The following is a 20,427-nucleotide window of genomic DNA, read 5'->3' on the forward strand; positions in this document are numbered from 1 at the left end:
CATTCCCAGCCTCTGTTGAGATGCTGCCAGGGATGGCATCGGGGACCTTCTGCATGCCAAGCCGCCGGCCTTCCACTGGGTCCTGGCTTGCACACCTTAGCTTGTGCTGGCAGCACTTTTGGCGGCTAATGCTCAAACCCAGACTAGCCGGGACTGTGTGGAGTCTGTACATTTTAAATACTGCAAGCCAGCCCACGATTTGCAGCTGGTTCAATGGGGGGGAGCAGAGGCAGCACACGCCACCCTGCAGTCAGTGTTCTCTCTGATTTTTTTGCATCTGTGTGTGCATGTAAATTCAGAGCGGGGCCTTCCCGATTCAAACGGAAGCCCTCTGAGCGGGATCTAAAATTTACTGAGCGGACATCCAAAAACGCACGTGCCTGAGAGGGAACACGGCCTCCCCGTCAGAGAGATGATGGATGTGACCAACAGGAAGCCTCCGTCATTTTGTGCTGCGGACAACCGGATTTCCCCCTCTTTGTCACCAACAGCATATTGGGAAGTACACTGTGAGACCAGTGAGTTTTACCCGCGTGATGATGTGGCTGTTCCCAGCACATTGTGGCGGAGAAAGCCCAGTCGAATGGGAAAACCACGTGTCTGCCAATTCAGGACACCAGCATTAAGAGAAGGGCAGTGGAGTTCTGCTGCATTTTCCCCCAGGCAGAGCAACTCTGCCTCGTGGGTGACAGGCCCTCCCAAAAAGGGGAAGAGTTTCTCCTTCCTGATGATAATAATTTTTAAAAAGCACAGAAGCTTCTTGCGGCAAAGGAGGGGGGAACCACCCCAACAGGCGGTAGTGGTTGCTGCTGCTAATGAGCCGGGTGGGGGGGGGCTCCAAAGGAGGCAACTTGGGTTGATCCTCTTCCCGCCCCCCCCATCTGAGAGCCACGGTGCCTGTAGGCTGGCCATTCATCAGGTAGAGCTGTGTGGTCAGTGAGCAGCCTGCAGGCAGCGTGGCTCGTGGGCAGGGAGGAAGAGAGAGCCAGGAGCATCCTGAGCTGGTGCCCGGCTTTGGTGCCCCCCTGGCTGTTAGGACCAAGTGCTGTCGGTACTGCCGACAGGGAGCAGGCCTATCCAAGCCAGCTCTGAGCATGACTGCAAGAAGGAAGCCACCACCAAGTGTAATGCAAGAGGAAATGCACACGGGGGAGAATAAGCACACAGTTCCTTCACAAAACGGGGAACTTTCAGAGCAACCGTCATTTCGCTAGAACTGTTGGATTATGTCCTCCCCCTTCACGATCACGTGAACACCTCAAGTTTTGACCTTTTAAAAGAAAAGTATCCTCCAAGAATTCCCAGTTGAGGCATTGGAATCTGCATTAATTTTAATTTTTCAAAAAATAAATTATTATTATTATTATTATTATTATTATTATTTTAAAGAAACAGGACAGGGACAAGACACACCAGAGCAACATGCTGGGCAGAGGATCTTTCATCAAAGAAGGGCGTGAGATTGGACTTCTGGCAGTTTAAAAACATTTATATCATGCTGTTGGGCGTTCAATTGCTTCCCATACTTCATTCTAATTGCAGACCTTACATGGTACCTTGCAAGGTAGACCAGAACATCAGAACAGCCCTGTTAGATCAGGCCCAAGAAGGCCCATCTAGTCCAGCATCCCATTTCACAGAGTGGCCCACTAGATGCCTCTGGGAAGCCACAGGCAGGAGGTACAGTATGTGCATGCCCTCCCTCCTGCTGTTACTCCCCTGCAACTGGGATTGAGAGGCATCGTGCCTCTGAGGCTGGAGGTGGCTGATAGCCACCAGACTAGTAGCCATTGATAGACCTGTCCTCCGTGAATCTGTCTAAGCCCCTTTTCAAGCCCTCCAAGCTGGTGGCCAGCACCACATCCCGTGGCAAGGAATTCCATAGATTAATTACGTGCTGTGTGAAAAAGTACTTCCTCTTGTCGGTCCTAAAATTTCCTGGCCTTCAGTTTCATGGGGTGCCCCTTGATTCTAGTGTTGTGAGAGAGGGGAGAAAATTTTCTCTCTGCCCACTCCCTCTACTCCATACATAATTGTATACACCTCTCTCATGTCTCCCTGCCCCATTTACTGTAGACGTGCCTCATACGGAAGGTGCTCCAGGCCCCTGACCATTTTGGTTGCCCTCTTCTGCACCTTTTCCAATTCTACAATGTCCTTTTTTAGATGTGGTGACCAGAACTGTATGCAGTACTCCAGATGAGGCCACACCATAGATTTGTATAAGGGCATTATAATATTAGCACTTTTATTTTCAGTTCCCTTCCTAATGATCCCTAGCATGGATTTTGCCTTTTTCGCAACTTCCATGCACTGAGTCGACACTTTCAATGAGCTGTCCACTATGACCCCAAGATCTCTCTCCTGGTCAGTCACTGACAGCTCAATCCTCATCACCGTATATGTAAAGTTGGGGTTTTTTGCCCCAATGTGCATCACTTTACACTTGCTTACACTGAACTGCATCTGCCATTTTGTCCCTCACAATCTGTTGTGGATTTCTGTACCCTAAATAGTTTAGTGTGATCTGCAAATTTGGCCACTTTGCTGGTTACCATCTTCTAGAGCATTAACTAAGTTAAAGAGCACTGGTCCCAGTACAGATCCCTGGGGGACCCCACTTCTTACTTCCCTCCCATGTGAAAACTGTCCATTTATTCCCATCCTCTGTTTCTTGTCCTTCAACCATTGACCAATCCACACCTGAACCTGTCCCCTTATCCCATGACTGCTACGTTTACTCAAGAGCCTTTGGTGAGGAACTTTGTCGAAAGCTTTTTGGAAGTCCAAGTATACTATGTCAACTGGATCACCTTTATCCACATGCCAGAATTATCCACTTGCTGCAGATGCATGACTGAAGCAAGCCACAACTCTCTCCACCTAAGGCCACCTAACTCCTATCCAGACATTAGGCTGAACACTTGTATGATGAGTGTACACAGGTACACATAAAATAATCACAGCTAAAGGAGGTGTAGATACAGGTACAGATAACCACAGGTTAAGAGATCCATACATTATGTTGAATACAGGTACAACAGTACACTTTCTATCTGTATCCTGTGTTTCAGGGTGTCGGTAACCAGGTTCCCTTTTATCGAGAACACAGGTACAGTCATTCACACACAAAGTATGAGTATACAGCTATCTGTACACTCATACAACATAATGGCCTGGTTCACACAATTGTTTGAATGTAGGTTAAATGCAGGTTACCAACCTGCACGATTGTGTGAACCTGTGCCAAGGTAGGATTTGTCTTAGGCCATTAGCCACCCCGGCATGGATTCACTCTATTACACTAATGTTGGTAACCCACATTAAACCTAGATTTGAATGCTTGTGTGAACATGGCCAATGCCTGAACAAGGCTCTAACGAGGTCATGGAAGAAGTGAGATGGACATTTCCCAGTTCATAGCACAGTCACTATACTATCCCAGCTCTTGACCCAACAATTCTGCCTGCTGTGAAATCATATGAATTTCTCAGCTTCCTTCCTTAACTCACAGGACCACATCGACCCATTTCATTTAGAACAGATTCCCACCAGTTTAATGCTTGCATTCAAAAATGGATCAACATAGGACTTCCCTGCAAGGTTGATTAACCTCACCTGGGCTTAAACTCAAGAAACAGTTTATGTCTCGGGGTTTATTCTAAATGCTACATGTTGGCCTGGAAAGATGTGAAACAACGGAGGACAGAGTGTCTCTGAGCATACACGGAGTACCTTCATTCATATTCACATAACTAGAATAAAGCAAACCCTTCCAGGAAAGGGTGAGTCCTGGCTCTAAAGACACATTCGGGCTAATGAAGGGGCTCTGCAACATTGCATCCCCACATGTCACTGGATTACAATCCCCATCATATCCCAAATGGCTGAAGGGGGATGATGGGAGTTGTAATCCAACATCTAGGGACCCAGGGTCGGAAACCCCTTGGCCAATGGCAAACCAAGCCTGAGATGTCACTTCCTTCTTTGCTGGGGTGTCTCCTTTGCTCTTGCATGGCAGAAAGAAATGTTATTATTGGATTATTCTGAAAAGAGCCCTTGTTATCATTGTGGGGAGTGTGTCAGGCCAGGACAGGGGAAGCCTGGATTCAGGCTTAAGAAACATAAGAAACATAAGAACAGCCCTGCTGGATCAGGCCCAAGAAGGCCCATATAGTCCAGCATCCTGTTTCGCACAGTGGCCCACCAGATGCTGCTGGAAGCCACAGGCAGGAGTTGAGGGCGTGCCTTCTCTCCTGCCATTACTCCCCTGCAACTGTTACTCAGAGGCATCCTGCCTTTGAGAGTGGAGGTGGCCCACAGCCCTCCGACTAGTAGCCATTGATGGACCTCTCCTCCATGAAGTCATCCAAACCCCTCTTAAAGCCATCCAGGTTGTTGGCTGTCATCACATCCTGAGGCAGAGAGTTCCACCAGTGGATCATGCGTTGTGTGAAAAAGTACTTCTGTTTGTTGGTCCTAGACCTCCTGGCAATCAATTCCATGGAGTGACCCCTGGTTCTAGTGTTGTGTGAGAGGGAAAAGAATCTCTCTCTCTCCACTTTCTCCACGCCATGCATGATTTTATAGACCTCTATCGTGTCTCCCCGCAGTCGTCTTTTTTCTAAACTAAAAAGCCCCAGGTGTTGTAGCCTTGCCTCATAAGGAAGGTGCTCTAGGCCCCTGATCCCAACAGGGGTTGGTGCAAAGGAAATTGCCTCCTACTGAGTCAGCCTCTTGGTCCACTGAGCTCAGCATGGTCAACTCTGACTGGTAGCAGCTCTCTGAAGTTTTAGGTGAGGGTCTTTCCCAGTCCTAACTGGAGGCGCTGCCAGAGATTGGGCTGGTGCTCTGCTACTGAGCCATGACCCAACCTTCCTCCAAGCAGCTCAGGGTAACATGCATGGTCCTTCCTCCCATTTTGTCTCCCCAACAACTTTGTGAGGTAGGCAGGTCAAACAGAAAGAGAGAATGCCTGACCCAACGTTACCCAGGGAGCTTTGTAGCTTGGCGGGGATTTTAAAGTAACAAGGATACTTTGCTTTGCTTTCTTCAGCAATGAGCTGCATGGTGGCAGGAATCCAACAGGTAAAGCTTTCCCATTGCTAAGAAAGATACTTTTGTTTTTAATAATAATCATTCTAAATATCTTCCTATCTGCCTGTCCAGAATGCTAGCTTTGTATTTTAGATACCTTTTAACCCACCCTTCCTTCCAAGAATGTACATGGTCTGTTTTCTCCCCTTTTGTCCTCACAACAGCCCTGCAAGGGACATTCGACTGAGAGATGGTGATTGACATAATAATAATAATAATAATAATAATAATTCAATTTCTATACCGCCCTTCCAAAAATGGCTCAGGGCGGTTTACAAAGAGAAATAACAAATAAACAAGATGGCTCCCTGTCCCCAAAGGGCTCACATTCTAAAAAGAAACATAACACACACACCAGCAACAGTCACTGGAGGTCCTGTGCTGGGGGTGGATAGGGCCAGTTACTCTCCCCCTGCTAAATAAAGAGAATCACCACGGTAAAAGGTGCCTCTTTGCCCAGTTAGCAGGGCAAACTCTTTCGCAGCATCCTGGCCGAGTGGTGATTTGCACTCAAGTCTCCCTGAATGTGAGTCATTTGTGCATGAAATGGATGAATCATGGAAGGATGGAATTCCCCCCACCCCCATTCTTTTCCCTGAAGAACTAATACATTTGTTTGAATTTAAGACAACCTGGAAACTCTGGTCTATAGTGAACAGTGTTTCCTTCCTAAAATCTCCGATCTGGTTTAGACCTGCTCCATAAATGGGTAAAATTCACCGTACCACATTCAGCAGCAGGTGGGTGGGGACACATTTGTTAATGCTCCCTACACGAATTTATTTATTATTACCACCTTAGCATTTATCTACAAATAAGAAGCTGCCTTATACTGAGTCGGACCATTGGTCCATCTAAGTCAGTATTGTCTGCACAGACTGGCAGCAGCTTTTCCAGGGTTGCAGGCAGGAGTCTTTCTCAGCCCTATCTAGAGATGCCAGGGAGGGAACTGGGAACCTTCTGCTCTTCCCAGAGCAGCTTCATCCCCTGAGGGGAATCTCATGCAGCGCTCACACATCAAGTCTCCCATTCAAATGCAAACCAGGGTGACCCTTGCTTAGCAAAGGGGACAATTCATACTTGCTACCACAAGACCATCAGCTGTGGAGGCGCAGCAGGGAAGCAGCTTACCCAGGGATCGAGAGGCTGTTAGTTCAAATCCCCGTCGGTGTGCTTCCCGGACTGTGCCAAGTAAATATATATTTGTAGTCACCTATATTGGGCAGCAGCGATATAGGAAGGTGCTGAAAGGCATCATCTCATACTGCGCCGGAGATGGCAATGGTAAACCCCTCCTGTATTCTACCAAAGACAACTACAGGGCTCTGTGGTCACCAGGAGTCGACACAATTATTTACTTACCACAACACCAAGACTTCTTCCTCTAGAAATCTAGAGACAACTCTCTGCAAATAAATAGTAATCTAGAAAGGGGTTCCTGACCTTGGGCCCCCAGATGTTGTTGGACTACTCTGGCCATTGTGGATGTGGGTGATAGGATTTGTAATCCAGCACCATCTGGGACACCAGGTTAGGAACCTCTGGGCTGAGCAAGCATTCTCTCAGTTCTGCCTTCCCACCTGCATCGCTGCCGGTTCCAGGAATGCCACTCCTTACTATGACTAACTTCCCTGGCATCTGTTTACGCCGTAAACTGTTGGACGACAGACTTCTGTGATTACCAGCCCCAGGAGAAAACTGCTCCCTGCACATTTAAAGGCTTCTTTCATTCATTCAAGGGAGACTTTTCAACACAGGCAAGGTCCCGCCATACTCTGCTAAGGAAAAACACCCGAGTTCAAGCTATAGGCGAATGCCAGGTTGATTCATGGCAGCAGTCCTGGGATTTGGCTGAGCTATCCGTGTTGTGATCAGGATGGAAAACTGGAGATCAGCTATGCAGCAGGACGACGACCTGAGCAAGAGGGGTGGTTGCGGAGCAAATGACTCCAGAGAAAGTCACACTCACACACACACACACACACACACACACGTCACTATACAATCTAATCTACAGGAAATCCTTTTCCAATTCAAACACAAGGATCAGAGAGAACCAGATCAGAATACATCTGCCGCAGGAGTTCTCGAATGCTGGCCCCCAGATGTTGTTGGACTACGACTCCCATCATCCCCATCCACAATGGCCAAAGGATGATGGCAGCTGCAGTCCAACAACATCTAGGAAATAAATATAAAGACCCCCTGATTCTACTGAACCATCTCAAAAGAAAACTTTCCTCTGCAATGCTGTTATCACCCAGCTTCCCAAACGCCACAATCTAACAGTCCAGAAAGGTGGGAATCCCTTGCCTGATCCTGTGGAAAAAAGGATGGGGGGGGGGAATGGAAAACATGGAGCCTACCTGATCCCTGAAAACCCCTACCTGATCTTACATCTGTGGCAAGAGCCACAGTTCAGAGATCTTTCATCCATGTAATCCAGAGATTCTCCAACTTGGGTCCCCAGATGTTGTTGGACGACAGCAACCACCATTCCAGTCACAACAGCTGGCCATTACAGCTGGGGGTAATGGGAGTTGTAGTTCAGCAACATCGGGGGGGACGACCCAAGTTGGAGAATCCCAGTCAATTCGACCTTGAATCCAGAGAGGTTCTTTGCACAATAGCTTTAAGATCTGGACATCTCGAGAGCCCCACAGCCAAACTGTCCCAGGGTGGACTTTCTAATGTAGCTTGGTCATCTACATTGCCTTACCAAGTGGCAAGGAAGATGCTTAGAGGTACAGTTACTACTACCGTGAATATTTATAGATGTTTGACCAAAGGAGAGATACAATTATGGGTAAAGTGTGCCATCGAGTCGATGTCAACTCCTGGCAACCACAGAGCCCTGAGGTTGTCTTCTTGGGTAGCACAGAAAAATCTTTCGCTTTTTCTCCAAGAATACTCAATTCCAGGTCGCCCCATAAAAACCAGAAAGCAGTTAATTCAGACAAGAGATAGGACTTCTTCTTACAACACCTAGTTAACATATGGAATTCTCTGCCACAAGATATTGCGAGAGCTACTCGCTTTTATGGCTTTAAAGCAGGAGACAGGCAAGTGCATATCCATCTATAGTGGTCTATAGCCAGGGAGGTCTATAGTGGTCATTAGCCATCATGGATATAAATATAGAACCTCCACATTCAGAGGCAGCCTACCTCTGAATACCAGCTGCTGGGAGGGGGCAGCAGGTGGTGAGGGTTCTTCATACCCTTGTCATGGGCCTCTAGGAGTATCTAGTTGGCCACCATGGGAACTTGGGAAGCAGCCGGGTGCTGGATTTTGGCTCCTCTTCTGTTCTAAATGCATATGTCTGTACAGCAAGGGTTCTCACAGGCCAATGTTGCAGGGGATGATGGGAGCTGTAGTACAACAATATCTGGGGACCTAAGATAGAGAGCCTCAGCTGTACAGACATCTGTTTACAGTAAGGAGAAAACAGGCTTCCTTCAACCAACAGTCCCAGGAGAAACCAGTGGCCACAGTCAATAATCCAATTTCCTTTCTTGAAAAGGCCCTCGTAAACAGTCTGTGACCATTAACATTTGGACCCAGGACTTTCTTCCCTTCAGTCTACAGTCTTATCACTTCAGTCTACAGTCTTATCACAAAAGGGCAAACCCTTTTCTTCCCCTGCAAACTATCTGCAAGGTTTGTGGCACGACCCTGTGGAAGTTTACTCAGAAATCCCAAAGCAGTTCTGGAGAGTTAAAACAGACTATTTTTAAGGCAACTCTTTCACTGCAGCAACCCCATTTAAAAATCAGTCAAAACAGAACATTTGGTTTTTAAACAGTCCCTAAAAAAAGAGAGAGAAAGTCTACAAAGAGCCTACAAAGTCTACAGAGAAAGCCTACAGAGAGCCAGCGTAGTGTAGTGGTTAGAGTGCTGGACTAGGACCGGGAAGATCCGAGTTCTAATCCCCATTCAACCATGAAACTCACTGGGTGACTCTGGGCCAGTCATGGATCTCTCAGCCTAACCTACCTCACAAGGTTGTTGTGTGGATAAACATAACCACGTAAACCGCTTTGAGCTCCTCAGAGGAAGAGTGGGATACAAATGTAAATAAATAAACAAACAAAGTCCGGAGGTATTCCAGCCTGCCTGGCCCCTGCATCCCGGATGGTGCATCTCTCACACTGCGGAAACTGCAGCTCCTCCGTGGTGAGCAAGAACTACATGCTCCGAGGCACTCTTTCTTCCCAGGAAGCAGGCTGAGCCAGGGCTTGAAGTCCTTCCAGCCCTGTTGCTTTCAAGAGGGCGACGCTATGTATGGACAGAGATGGTACCCTTTCACCGAGGGACCCATGGATTCCAGCCTGCTGTCGACGGCTCAGATTCTAGCGGTTGGAAAGAACAAACTCAGAAGTCTCACCTTTTGTAAACTCCACCATCCTTTCTCCGTGGGGTTCTTGCTACTGCCTCCGAGCCGTTCTGGGCAGCCTTTTCCTGAACGAGTGTGCTCAGAGCTGCGGACGCCACGCCACACCCACCGTCATTAACCTCCTAGGCCACAGCCAAGTTTCCCTCTGGGTTCAAACACAGATCCAAGCCTGCTGCTTCCTGGATGACACATGCACAGCCAGCCCCAAGCACTCTTATGCAACCTTGCTGAGCACAAGGGCGGAGAGAAGCCAGCTCTCCCATTCAGTCACCACTTTCAACCGGTTGGGAGCCAGGTGTCCTCTCTGGGGACATGGGGCACATGCCACAGACCTGGGAGGTCAAGCAGAGGGCCAGGATTTCAGGAGGAGGACCTGGGGTGATATGGGTTCAGGCTGGGACCTTTGACACTCCCCCCCACAACCACCAGAAAAGGTGTGAGACCTTAGGAGTGCAATTGCTTTGCTTGAAGCGAAATGCTTGAGATGTTGGAGCAAAATGCTGGGAGAAGCAAGACAGAGAAAAGGAAATGCTTCTTTACGCGACATGTAATTAAACAACGGAATTTGTTACGAACACAGGAACGTAGGAAGCTGCCTTCTACTGAGTCAGACCCTTGGTCCATCTAGCTCAGGATTGCCTACCCAGACTGGCAGCGGCTTCTCCAGGGTTGCAGGCAGGAGTCTCTCTCAACCCTGTCTTGGAGATGCTGCCAGGGAGGGAACTTGGGAGGCTTCTGCGTGCAAGTACGCAGGTGCTCATCCCAGAGTGGCCCCACCCCCCTAATGGAATATCTTGCAGGGTTTTGCAAACCAGGGTGGGCCCTGCTTAGCAAAGGGGACAGTGCATTCTCACTAGCACAATTCATGCTCGCTACCACAAGACCGTGCCTTAAGTGGTGCAGTGGGGAAATGCTTGACTAACAAGCAGAAGGTTGCCGGTTCGAATCCCCACTGGTACTATATCGGGCAGCAGCGATAAGAAAGATGCCAAAAGGCATCATCTCATACTGTGCGGGAGGAGCCAATGGTCAACCCCCCTCTATTCTACCAAAGAAAACCACTGGGCTCTGTGGGCACCAGGAGTCGAAACAGACTGGACGGCGCATTGTTCCTTACCACCAGACCAGCTCTTCTCTCTCTGAGCCAACGGATGTGGTGGCAGCCACTCATCTAGAGAGTTTTTAAAAGGAGATTAGATTCTCCATGGCTACTGGCCTTGGTAGCCATATACTTCCATCAGGATCGGAGATGTCATGCCCTTGAACACCAGGCACTAGGAAATACCAGTGGGAGGGGACGGATTCTCTCTTCTCCCCACTTGTGGGCTTCCCAAGAGCACCTGGTTGACCATGGCAGGAGGCAGGATGCTGGACTGGTTGGGCCTCATCCCTGGCCTCATCCAGCAGAGCTCTTCTGACATTCTTATGCTTGGTGGAATACCTAGTGCTTTCTTGCATGTGCAAATGGACAACCACAGGCAGAAATTGCAAATCGTCCAATATTCTCTTCCAGCAGCTTTTCAGAAACAAGCAGTTTCCCCCTTCCCCAGCATGGCTCTATAGGTCCAAGGTTCTCAAACATGGGTCCCCAGATGGTGCTGGACTACAACTCCCATCATCCCCAGCCACAATGGCCAAAGGCCATATTTGGAGCATGTCTAAAATTAAGTTCTGGTATTGGCCCACACACAGCTTGCTGAGGATCTTGCTTCCTTTATTTCCTCTACATTTTCCCCCCACAGGGACACCACAAACACTGTGCATGGAAGGAACCGAAAGCTGAAAGCCACACATGAGTAAGCTGAGTGTGACTATTACCAAATCTAGAAACCACCCACAGAAGGAAAAGACGGGTCACAAATGGATGGGTGCTACTCCCGATAATTCAGAACCCAGTCCTCTGGGATGGAAGGAATGCAAGCCTTCTAGTGCTTTTCAAATGGTCTCCAAACAGCTTCCAGTGTGGAGTAACTCAGCTATGCCTGTGGACACGTGACCCACCCTAAAATGTGACTGGAAAATGTTTGCTTCACTAGAGCCATTTCTGCATCCCATCAGCACATCAACACAGCCCTGCTGGATCAGGCCCAAGGAGGCCCATTTAGTCCAGCAGCCTGTTTCGCACAGTGGCCCACCAGATGCTGCTGGAAGACTACAGGCAGGAGTTGAGGGCGTGCCCTCTCTCCTGCCATTACTCCCCTGCAACTGGTACTCAGAGGCATCCTGCCTTTGAGGCTGGAGGTGGCCTGTAGCCCTCCGACTAGTAGCCGTGGATAGACCTCTCCTCCATGAAGTTCTCCAAACCCCTCTTAAAGCCATCCAGGTTGTTGGCTGTCTCCACATCCTGTGGCAGAGAGTTCCACAAGCTCTGGCCTCTTGGGACAGCCACATCTTCAAGCTAGCACCACACATGCCCCCGGGTGCATGATTCCTACAGTGGGGTGGAGACGTACAGGATTGCCACCATTGTTTTCTAGACCATGACCACCAACAGTTGTGCAACAGACAGCAGTTCAACATGCAGGTGAAGGAACTGGGAAACTTCACCTGTTGAATTTTCCCATGATGCAGGTTTTGTTTCTTCCTTTTTTTTTAATAAGTGGGAAGCCTAGAGATAGGAAGCTGCCATATACTGAGTCAGACCATAGGTCCATCCCACTCAGACTGGCAGTGGCTTCTCCAAGGTTGCAGGCGGGAGTGTCTCTCACCCCATCTTGGAGATGCCAGGACTAAGCACCATTGAAATCAGCGAGACAAATTCGCCATGAGTAGATTAAGTCCCATTAATTTCCATGGGGCTTAGTCATGTCTAACGTAGCCTCAATGTGACCAGATACTTCAGCACCTTTTTATGAACAACACCATTGTATATCAAAGCCAGGTCATTGGTCCATCTGCTTCAAGTGGCTGCAGATCTCAGAGGTCTCAATCAGGGTTTCGACACAGATCCTTTCAAGCAGGTATTCTCAGCCTTGGTTCCCCAGATATTTTTGGACTACAACTCCCATCATCCCCAGCTACAAAGGCCATGATGGCAGGGGTGACGGGAGATGTAGTCCAACAGCCTCTGGGGCTGCATGAAGGGCAGATGCTAGTTTGGAACCAGGGGCTCCACAGTTTAGACTGCTAATCACCTGGAATATTGAAGAACACCCCAACAAAAAGAAGCCACTTAATGGCGCAGTGAGGAAACGCTTGACCAACAAGCAGAAGGTTGCCTGTTTGAATCCCTGCCGGTACTATATTGGGCAGCAGCGATACAGGAAGATGCTGAAAGGCATCATCTCATACTGCGCGGGAGGAGGCCATGGTCAACCCCTCCTGTATTCTACCAAAAGAAAACCACAGGGCTCTGTATAGGGTTGTCATCTGTTCCTCCTTATGCAGGACGTCCCTCATTTCAGGGATGAACTGTTGGTCCCTATAGGGACAGCATTTGTCCCTCATTTTGGTGGTGGAGCAAACAGCTTCTTATTTTGAGAAGTTTTTGGTTGAAAAGTGGTATAACTTGAATATGTTCTAAATAACAACAATGCTGGCTTTATTTAATAGCATATAATTCAGTTGCATATATGTCAATGATACTGAGGCTCTTGATTACCATGGCATACACCTCCTGTCCCCCCCCAGCCGTTCCCCCCCCCAAAAAAACTTGTGTCCCTCATTCTGGCAATGAAATGTTGGCAAGCCACGCTCTGTGGGCGCCAGGAGTCGAAATCAACTTGACGACACACTTAACCTTTTACAACAAAGAGAGAAAACCTGAATTTCTGCAAGGGAATTAAAACACTAGCATTTGCCCACACAACTCCACTCCTGCTCTACTAACCCTCCATGCGACAGCCGTCTAGACAAAAGCCCTACTGTGGGTTGAAGGCAAGCCACCAGTTTTCAAAGAATGCGGAACCTCTTTTCTCCTCAGCAGCAGTGGTCGTTGCAAAAGCCTCTCATTGTTTCCTTCTGCTTCATGGGATTGTGGAGAGCACTAACCAAAGTTCTTTTCTTTTTGCTGATACTCTCACAGGCGTCAAGACCACACCGCTCCTCTTTGGCGTTACAAAGCACCTACGACTAAACATTCTTGGGCCGTCCTGCCAGTACGAAGTATGAACTGGGACATAGGATGGGACAGAAGTGAGAGAGAGAGAGAGAGAGAATCCTCAGCACCTCTGTCAGAGCAAAACTCCAGGCCACGTGCTCATAAAACGTCAAAGCTGGGGCATTATTTCTGAAAATTTCACAAGGTATTGCCAATTTATGTGCATCAATTCCTTCCCACACAAGTAAATCGCTTCATATGTACACAGGAAGCAGTCGCCTTCTATGGAGTCAGACCCTTGGTTCTTCTTGCTCAGTATTGTCATCACTGACTGGCAGCAGCTTTCCAAAGTTTCAGGCAGGGGTCTTTCCCATCCCTACCTGGAGATGCTGCTAGGGATAAGACTGGGGACTCCCCCCCCTAAAAACTAGGGCCCTGCCACTGAGTTACAGCCCATCCCCAAACAGAAGTATAGCATCCAGTATCCTACTGTACATCCTGACCACTGTTCCCTCTAAAGCATGCGCATGCTCACAAGTTTTTGGATGTCTGCTCAGTTCATTTTAGATTCCGCTCAGGTTGAATCAGGAAGGCCCCACTCAGAATGCAGGTATGCACACAGTGCCTCGATACTGCCGCCCAGAACAAAGCTCATGCCTCACACAGATGGACAAGACTAGAGGACCACTGATCCTGACTGAGACATACCTTACAGCACTTCCCAGATGGAAATGTGGACAGAACTGCAAGGCCCCTGCCCTGCTCCCATCCCACGCCAACCCCCCCCCCCTTGCTCTGGGTCCTCAAAGCAAGCTCTGAGAGTCGCCCCGCTGCACTGACAGCAGTTTGATTCTCTTCCTCCGGGAAAAGGGCAGAGGGGGCAGCTGGCAGTGCGAAGAGCTGAAGGAACCGTGTCCGGTCAGTGAACAGGAACAGCCGGTCCACTGAGAACAGGGAATGACCTTGCAGAGGAATTCAGCCCTGCCTCAATTCAGCAAATTGAGCACTCTCTACTGGCTGCTTTCTGGGACCAAGAAGCAGGAAACCGCGCCATCCTAGCAGTCTGCATCCAGACCGATTAAGCCAAAAGAAGCAAAACCCACACATGGGGACACGCACATGCTCCACACACAAGCCGCAAGGCAGGCAGGCAAGCAGGCACCGCCTCTTAAAGGGCATTGCAGTATTCCTACACACAGTCTGGACAGGGAGTTTGGAGGATTGTTGGATTCTGCTGGGTTGCGGGGCGGGGGGAGGCTCTAAGGATGCCTGGACATTGTGGCGGGGGGAGACAACAAAGCATTGAAATAATCGACCCTCCCTGTAATGAGGGGTGTGTGAACCTGCACATCCTTCATGCCATACAAGAGCCAGCATAGTGTAGTGGTTAGAGTGTTGGACTAGGACCAGGAAGATCTGAGTTCGAATCCCCATTTAACCATGAAACTCACTGGGTGACTCTGGCCCAGTCATGTATCTCTCAGCCTAGCCTACCTCACAGGGTTGTTGTGAGGATAAACATAACCATGTACATAACCATAACCAACATAACCATAACCATGTGAGGATAAACATAACCTCTGAGCTCCTTGCAGGAAAAGTGGGAATTAAGTGTTAAAAATAAAAATAAAAATAAAAGCAAAAATAAAAATAAATAAATACTTGGGAAAGGCCTGGAAGGCACTTTGTACCTGCATTATAGGAATAGGACAGTAAAGACCGGCTGAGCCTTGGGATTACTACAGCTCCAGATCCCAGGTCACTACAGCTCCATACTTTGGCTAGAACTGAGACACTCAAACTACTGACAGAACAGGCTGTAAGTGCAAGTACTGATGGCTATTTGGATACGTCCACAGATTTACCAGCAGTCCCTATTCTTCACTTCACTATTAGCGTATTCACATGTGCATGCACGGAACAGTCTGTTCACAGTGTATGTACATGCAGCTCTGTATGCACATGGGGCCCATTCACAAGTTATGTTCAACACTCATACAAAAAAGTATACAGTGTACACAGGTACAGTGATTCACATGTTATGTTGAACAGGGGCGGAGCCACAATTGAGCAACAGGGTGCAGAGAACCCGGGCCGCCGCCCCTCAGGGACCACGCCTCACCACCCCAACATGCCTCCTGCATCTGACATCTGATGTATTGAGCAGGATGAGGGAGGCCGCAGTGATGGCCCAACACAGGCCGCCCCTGGCCTCCCTCCACCACTGATGTTGAAGGCAAGAATAGCAGTAGGCCTCCTGTCTGTACCATGCATCTGAAGGGCCTGGATCCAGGTCCACTTTTTAAATTGGCCCTGAGCAAAGAGACACCTTTCAAAGTGGTGATTCTCTTGCATTTAGCAGGAGGAGAACAACTGGCCCTACCCAGCCCCAGCACAACATCCCTCCAGTGGCTGTTGTTGGTATCTGCCTTGATGTTTCATTTTAGATTGTGAGCCCTTTGGGGACAGGGGACCATCTTATTCATGCATTATTTATTTTTCTCTGTAAAAACTGCTTTGAGAACTTTGGTTGAAGCACAGTATATAAATACTCATCGTCATAGTAATAGTAGTAGGTACAGTCATTCCCACAAACACGTGTACAAGTGTACAGAAATTTGTATGCTTGTACAGCATCACGTCTGAATCAGGCTACAGTTATTCATATATTACTTGCTTAACCTGCACAGAGCATCTGCGTGCTAGTATTTGAGTACTCCCCTCACCCCCTGCCACAGCCCTCCTCACAAAGATCTCTCCACCCTCACCTGAGCTGCACTCCTGCTCCTCCTCCTCCATCCGGTTGCTTCCACCCCCTCACCCCTCTTGGTCACTGCTGCAGCGTTGCTGGCGCCTGTCGTCCAAGCTGCAGCCCCCTATCCCCACCTTCACCCAAGCCCTGCTGCTCCCCACAGGAGCAGCAGCAGCAGTTGACCAGGTCCTTCCTCACTGCCACCATGGCCGCTCGATCCCCTCAGGTCACTGACAGGCCCGGGCCTGTCCCTCACCCTTCATTCTTTCTCTCTTCCTCTCCCTCCTTTTTCTCTCTCTCTATCTCCTCCACTCGCTCTTCCCCCCTGTCTTTCTTCCCCTCCTTTTTTTTCTTTCTTTTTCTCTCCCTCCCTCCCTGAGTTAACAGATCTTGTTCATCTTGTTTCCTCATCTAATCCACACAACGGCAGCCTCCTTCTCCTGAAGGGGCTCTTTCCTCCTTCACAATCCCTCTCTTTGCAGACCACTGCCCAATATCCTTGTATATCTATCTATTATTTATTTCTCTTAGATGTACTCATCGCTAATCCCATTTGTGGCTGACCTTAACCATCACAGGCTCCTCCTCCCTATCTGCATATGAAATCTCCACTGCCCAATCACCACACTGCTAATCCCATGTGTGGCTGACCTTAACCATCACAGGCTCCTCATCCCTATCTGCATATGGAACCCCCACTGCCCAATCACCATGCTGCTTCTGCTCCTGAACTCTCGCAAGAGCTGCCACGCATGGGATTAGCGATGGATACATCTAAGATAGATAGATAGATAGATAGATAGATAGATAGATAGATAGATATTCAGGGCTTGTAGAAGAGTATGCTTCCTATCTGTACCCTACATTTAAGTGAGGGGCAGCTATATGCAGCTTTGCTTTTTAAATGTACACATGTACAGGCATTCATGCAAACACATATACATATCCAAGTTCAACTCTTCCTCCTGCAGTTCCATGAGTGCTTTGGGAATGGAGAAAGGTTGAAGGGGGTCCTCTTCCCTCTCTCTGCCACAAAAGCAACTCCAGGAAGTATATGTTCCACCTCGCCCCACCCCTATTTCCTTCCACCCACAATAGCCTGCAGGTTTCCAGTTAAGATGTGTGCATACCTCTAAAGGAGAGATAATGCAGGATTACTGATGATATGTTTATACAGTGCAGTACGCTGAATTCTTCTCTCTGCCTCCCTCCACCCCACATTCTTTTTCTGTCCGCTCCCTGTTCAGTTTTCTGACATTTCTTTCTTGATGTTGTTTGCGTAACATACACTTTCTTGTTTTGGATAACCGTCAAGATTGCTTCAGTCAACTGTTTTAAGACTGTTTTGCACCCCAGTCTCTCCCACAAAAGAGGAACTCACACTTAACAAGGGAAAAACTGAAAGAGGAGGTCTCCTTCCCCTCCTGACAGAGAGATACTGGCAGTTTGGTGCCTGTTCTGTCAAGTCCAGGTTCCTGGGATTGCACGCTGCTGTGTTATCAGGATCTTTTCTCCCTGTCTGCTGCAGAAGGCAAGACATTTAGCAGTCCAAGAAAGGGTCTCTATAGCAGACCAGTACCTTAAAGCAAATCTATAGCAATGTAACTGCAGAGTGGGCTTCTTTTGATGGCTACTTTAAAACAAATTAAGTCAGATTGCACTTGTTTAGTTTAAGTTACTGTTCTTCACCTGAAGAATTATTGTGGGGGTTTTTAATTCCAAATGTCTGTGCATGCAGCTTTCTGTTAATTCAGTGGACATTCTCAAAACAAAAATTAGAACAGCAACATCATCAGGGTCTCATCCTCCAGTGCAAGACACAAGCCTGTGAGCCCATGAGCATCAAGAAAACGACAGGATTAAGCTGATGGTCATGCTTGCAGAGGTTTATGCCAGGTTTTGACCAGTTTTCTTTGGATCTAGTAGTCAGCCTCAAAATATTTAGGAGCCAGACAATGGACACTTGACAAAGTTACCAAACTTAGTGATGGGAAATTCTTATTAACTCTACTTCTGGATATCATAGGAACAAAGGAAGCTGCCATATACTGAGTCAGAACATTGGTCTATCTAGCTCAGTATTGTCTACACAGACTGGAAGCAGCTTCTCCAAGGTTGCAGGCAGGAATCTCTCTCAGCCCAATCTTAGAGATGCCAGGGAGGGAGGGAACATGGAACCTAAAGATGCTATTCCCAGAGTGGCCCCATCCCCTAAGGGGGGGATATCTTACAGCACTCACACATGTAGTCTTCCATTCAAATGCAAACCAGGGTGGACCCTGCTTAGCTAAGAGGACAATTCATGCTTGCTACAACAAGACCAGCTGGGGTCTACTTTGCTGCTTGTGTTTCTTTTTTGATAATGAGCCCCTTGGGGACAGCGAAACAACTTTATTATTTATTTTTTCTATGCAAACATCTTTGACCTTTGTGTAAAAGCAGTATACAAATATTTGCAGTCAGAGACCTGGAGGCAAGTCTCACAATCAGTGAGACCCACTTTTGCCGGCTACACACGATCCCCCAAACCCGGTTTAAGGAGCGGGCTACTTGAGTGGGTTACCTGCTCAAGAACCACCAGGCTCGCAGCTGAGCCCGGTGGTTCTCACGATTTTCCACAATCATGTGAATAGCCTCCTGGTCTTTAAGCAGCTCTGTTGACAAGTCTGGAATTAGAAGCCCTAATCCAGGGGTTCTTAGTGGAGATGCAAGGGGACCTTCTCCATTCAAGCATGCAGCCCCATCCCCGAAGGGGAATATCTTACAGTGCTCACAGGTGTAGTCTCTCACTGAAATGCAAATCGGGGCTTAGCAAAGGGGCGATTCAAGCTCCCTACATCTGGGATTTGTCAAGCCCTGGTTTATGCACATTTATTTCTATGTCTCTACAAGTGGCATCCCGGAAGATTTGCTGCAGCTAAACATCCTGGAGAGCCAGCTGCCAGTTGAGACCCTCCTGGAGAAAGAAAGGAGAATGCAGAAGGACACACATGGCATGGAAGCTTGTATGGTAAAAAATGGGAGACTCTAGGGAGAGAAACCAATGTGTACATCCCGATACAATCTGTTGCCTACAAGTCCCAGAGTTGCTCCTGGCATTTCCTGGGCACAGGAGGGCAAGACAGCAGGAAGGAGGGAAAAATCGATGCCAGTACCTGGAGCCAGTCAGGAAGGGTTGGCAAATGGCAATCCTAACTAGGACTGTCTACTCAGAGGAAAGTCCCACTGGATTCAGCAAGAATCCAGGCAAGTGTGCACAGAGTTACACATTTGTCATTTGTGGATAATCATTATGCATGCATACCATAAAGTCACAAAATCCTAGAACTTTAGAGTTCAAAAGAACCCTGGAGGTCATCCAATCCAGCCTCCTGGAGAAGGAGGAGAAGCATGTGCCACTGTGTGGCTGGTTTTGGTAGCAATTTGGGATGAACAGTCCACCCCCCCACCCCCAAATTCCACTCCTTTGTTGTTCCACAATTCCTTCCTGCCCTGCCCTAAGTTCCTCAACTGTGGTTTCACTTAGACAATTCCCAAAATGAATTCAAGAACTGGAACATGTCAATTTGCTACAGCTCTCAATTCCTTCTATTCCTTTTCAAGCTTTCTGTTGCAAAAACAGTGCAAAAAGGCAACCTTGGTGTAATGTGGCATCAAATTGCTTTTTGTTTAGTGTTTTACTGATGCTAAGAATGTGCAGAGGTATGTGTGTACACACACCACACAAAAGAATATTTTGGGGATTTATTTCCCATCAAGTTTCAGGTGAAACTTTTAAACACTAAAGAAGGTCATTGAAAAAACTTTGCAGTGGGGAAATGCATATTTCATCGCCCTTATACTGTCTTAAGAAGCAATTTTAAAAATGACGCTTTATATATCCATATGCACAGCCACTGCAAAACTACTTGTTTGCTGTGTTTTATCAGTGCACATCAGGCAGCAAAAGGAATACCAAAAGCTGTGGCAAACTGTGAATGTACAGTGAGACATTTCAATACTTAAAATATATATATTGAGACTTCCCAGTACATCAGTTCCACTTTAGAAATAAGACTAGTAACAGACCGACCTCCAAAATACATGGAGAAATTTGGAGGAGGATAATTTCAATTCAGAAGCATTCCCGAGGTCCAATCCCAG

General features: G+C 48.0%; 1 protein-coding gene across 8 annotated transcripts in view; it reads right to left on the reverse strand.

Moving 5' to 3' along the window:
* ALS2CL (ALS2 C-terminal like) overlaps window positions 1–20,427 on the reverse strand; it is a 70,311-nt gene that overhangs the window by 40,101 nt on the left and 9,783 nt on the right. The window contains exon 1 of one of the 8 annotated variants that reach the window (XM_053265397.1): window positions 9,485–9,541. The exons of the other annotated variants lie outside the window; for them this stretch is intronic. The gene's annotated coding sequence lies outside the window, so the exon portion shown is untranslated. Of the gene's footprint in view, window positions 1–9,484; window positions 9,542–20,427 lie in introns of those variants that run through there. 8 annotated transcript variants of the gene reach the window in all.

Source organism: Hemicordylus capensis, chromosome 6 (assembly GCF_027244095.1).
Source record: "Hemicordylus capensis ecotype Gifberg chromosome 6, rHemCap1.1.pri, whole genome shotgun sequence".
NCBI classification, from domain to species: domain Eukaryota; kingdom Metazoa; phylum Chordata; class Lepidosauria; order Squamata; family Cordylidae; genus Hemicordylus; species Hemicordylus capensis.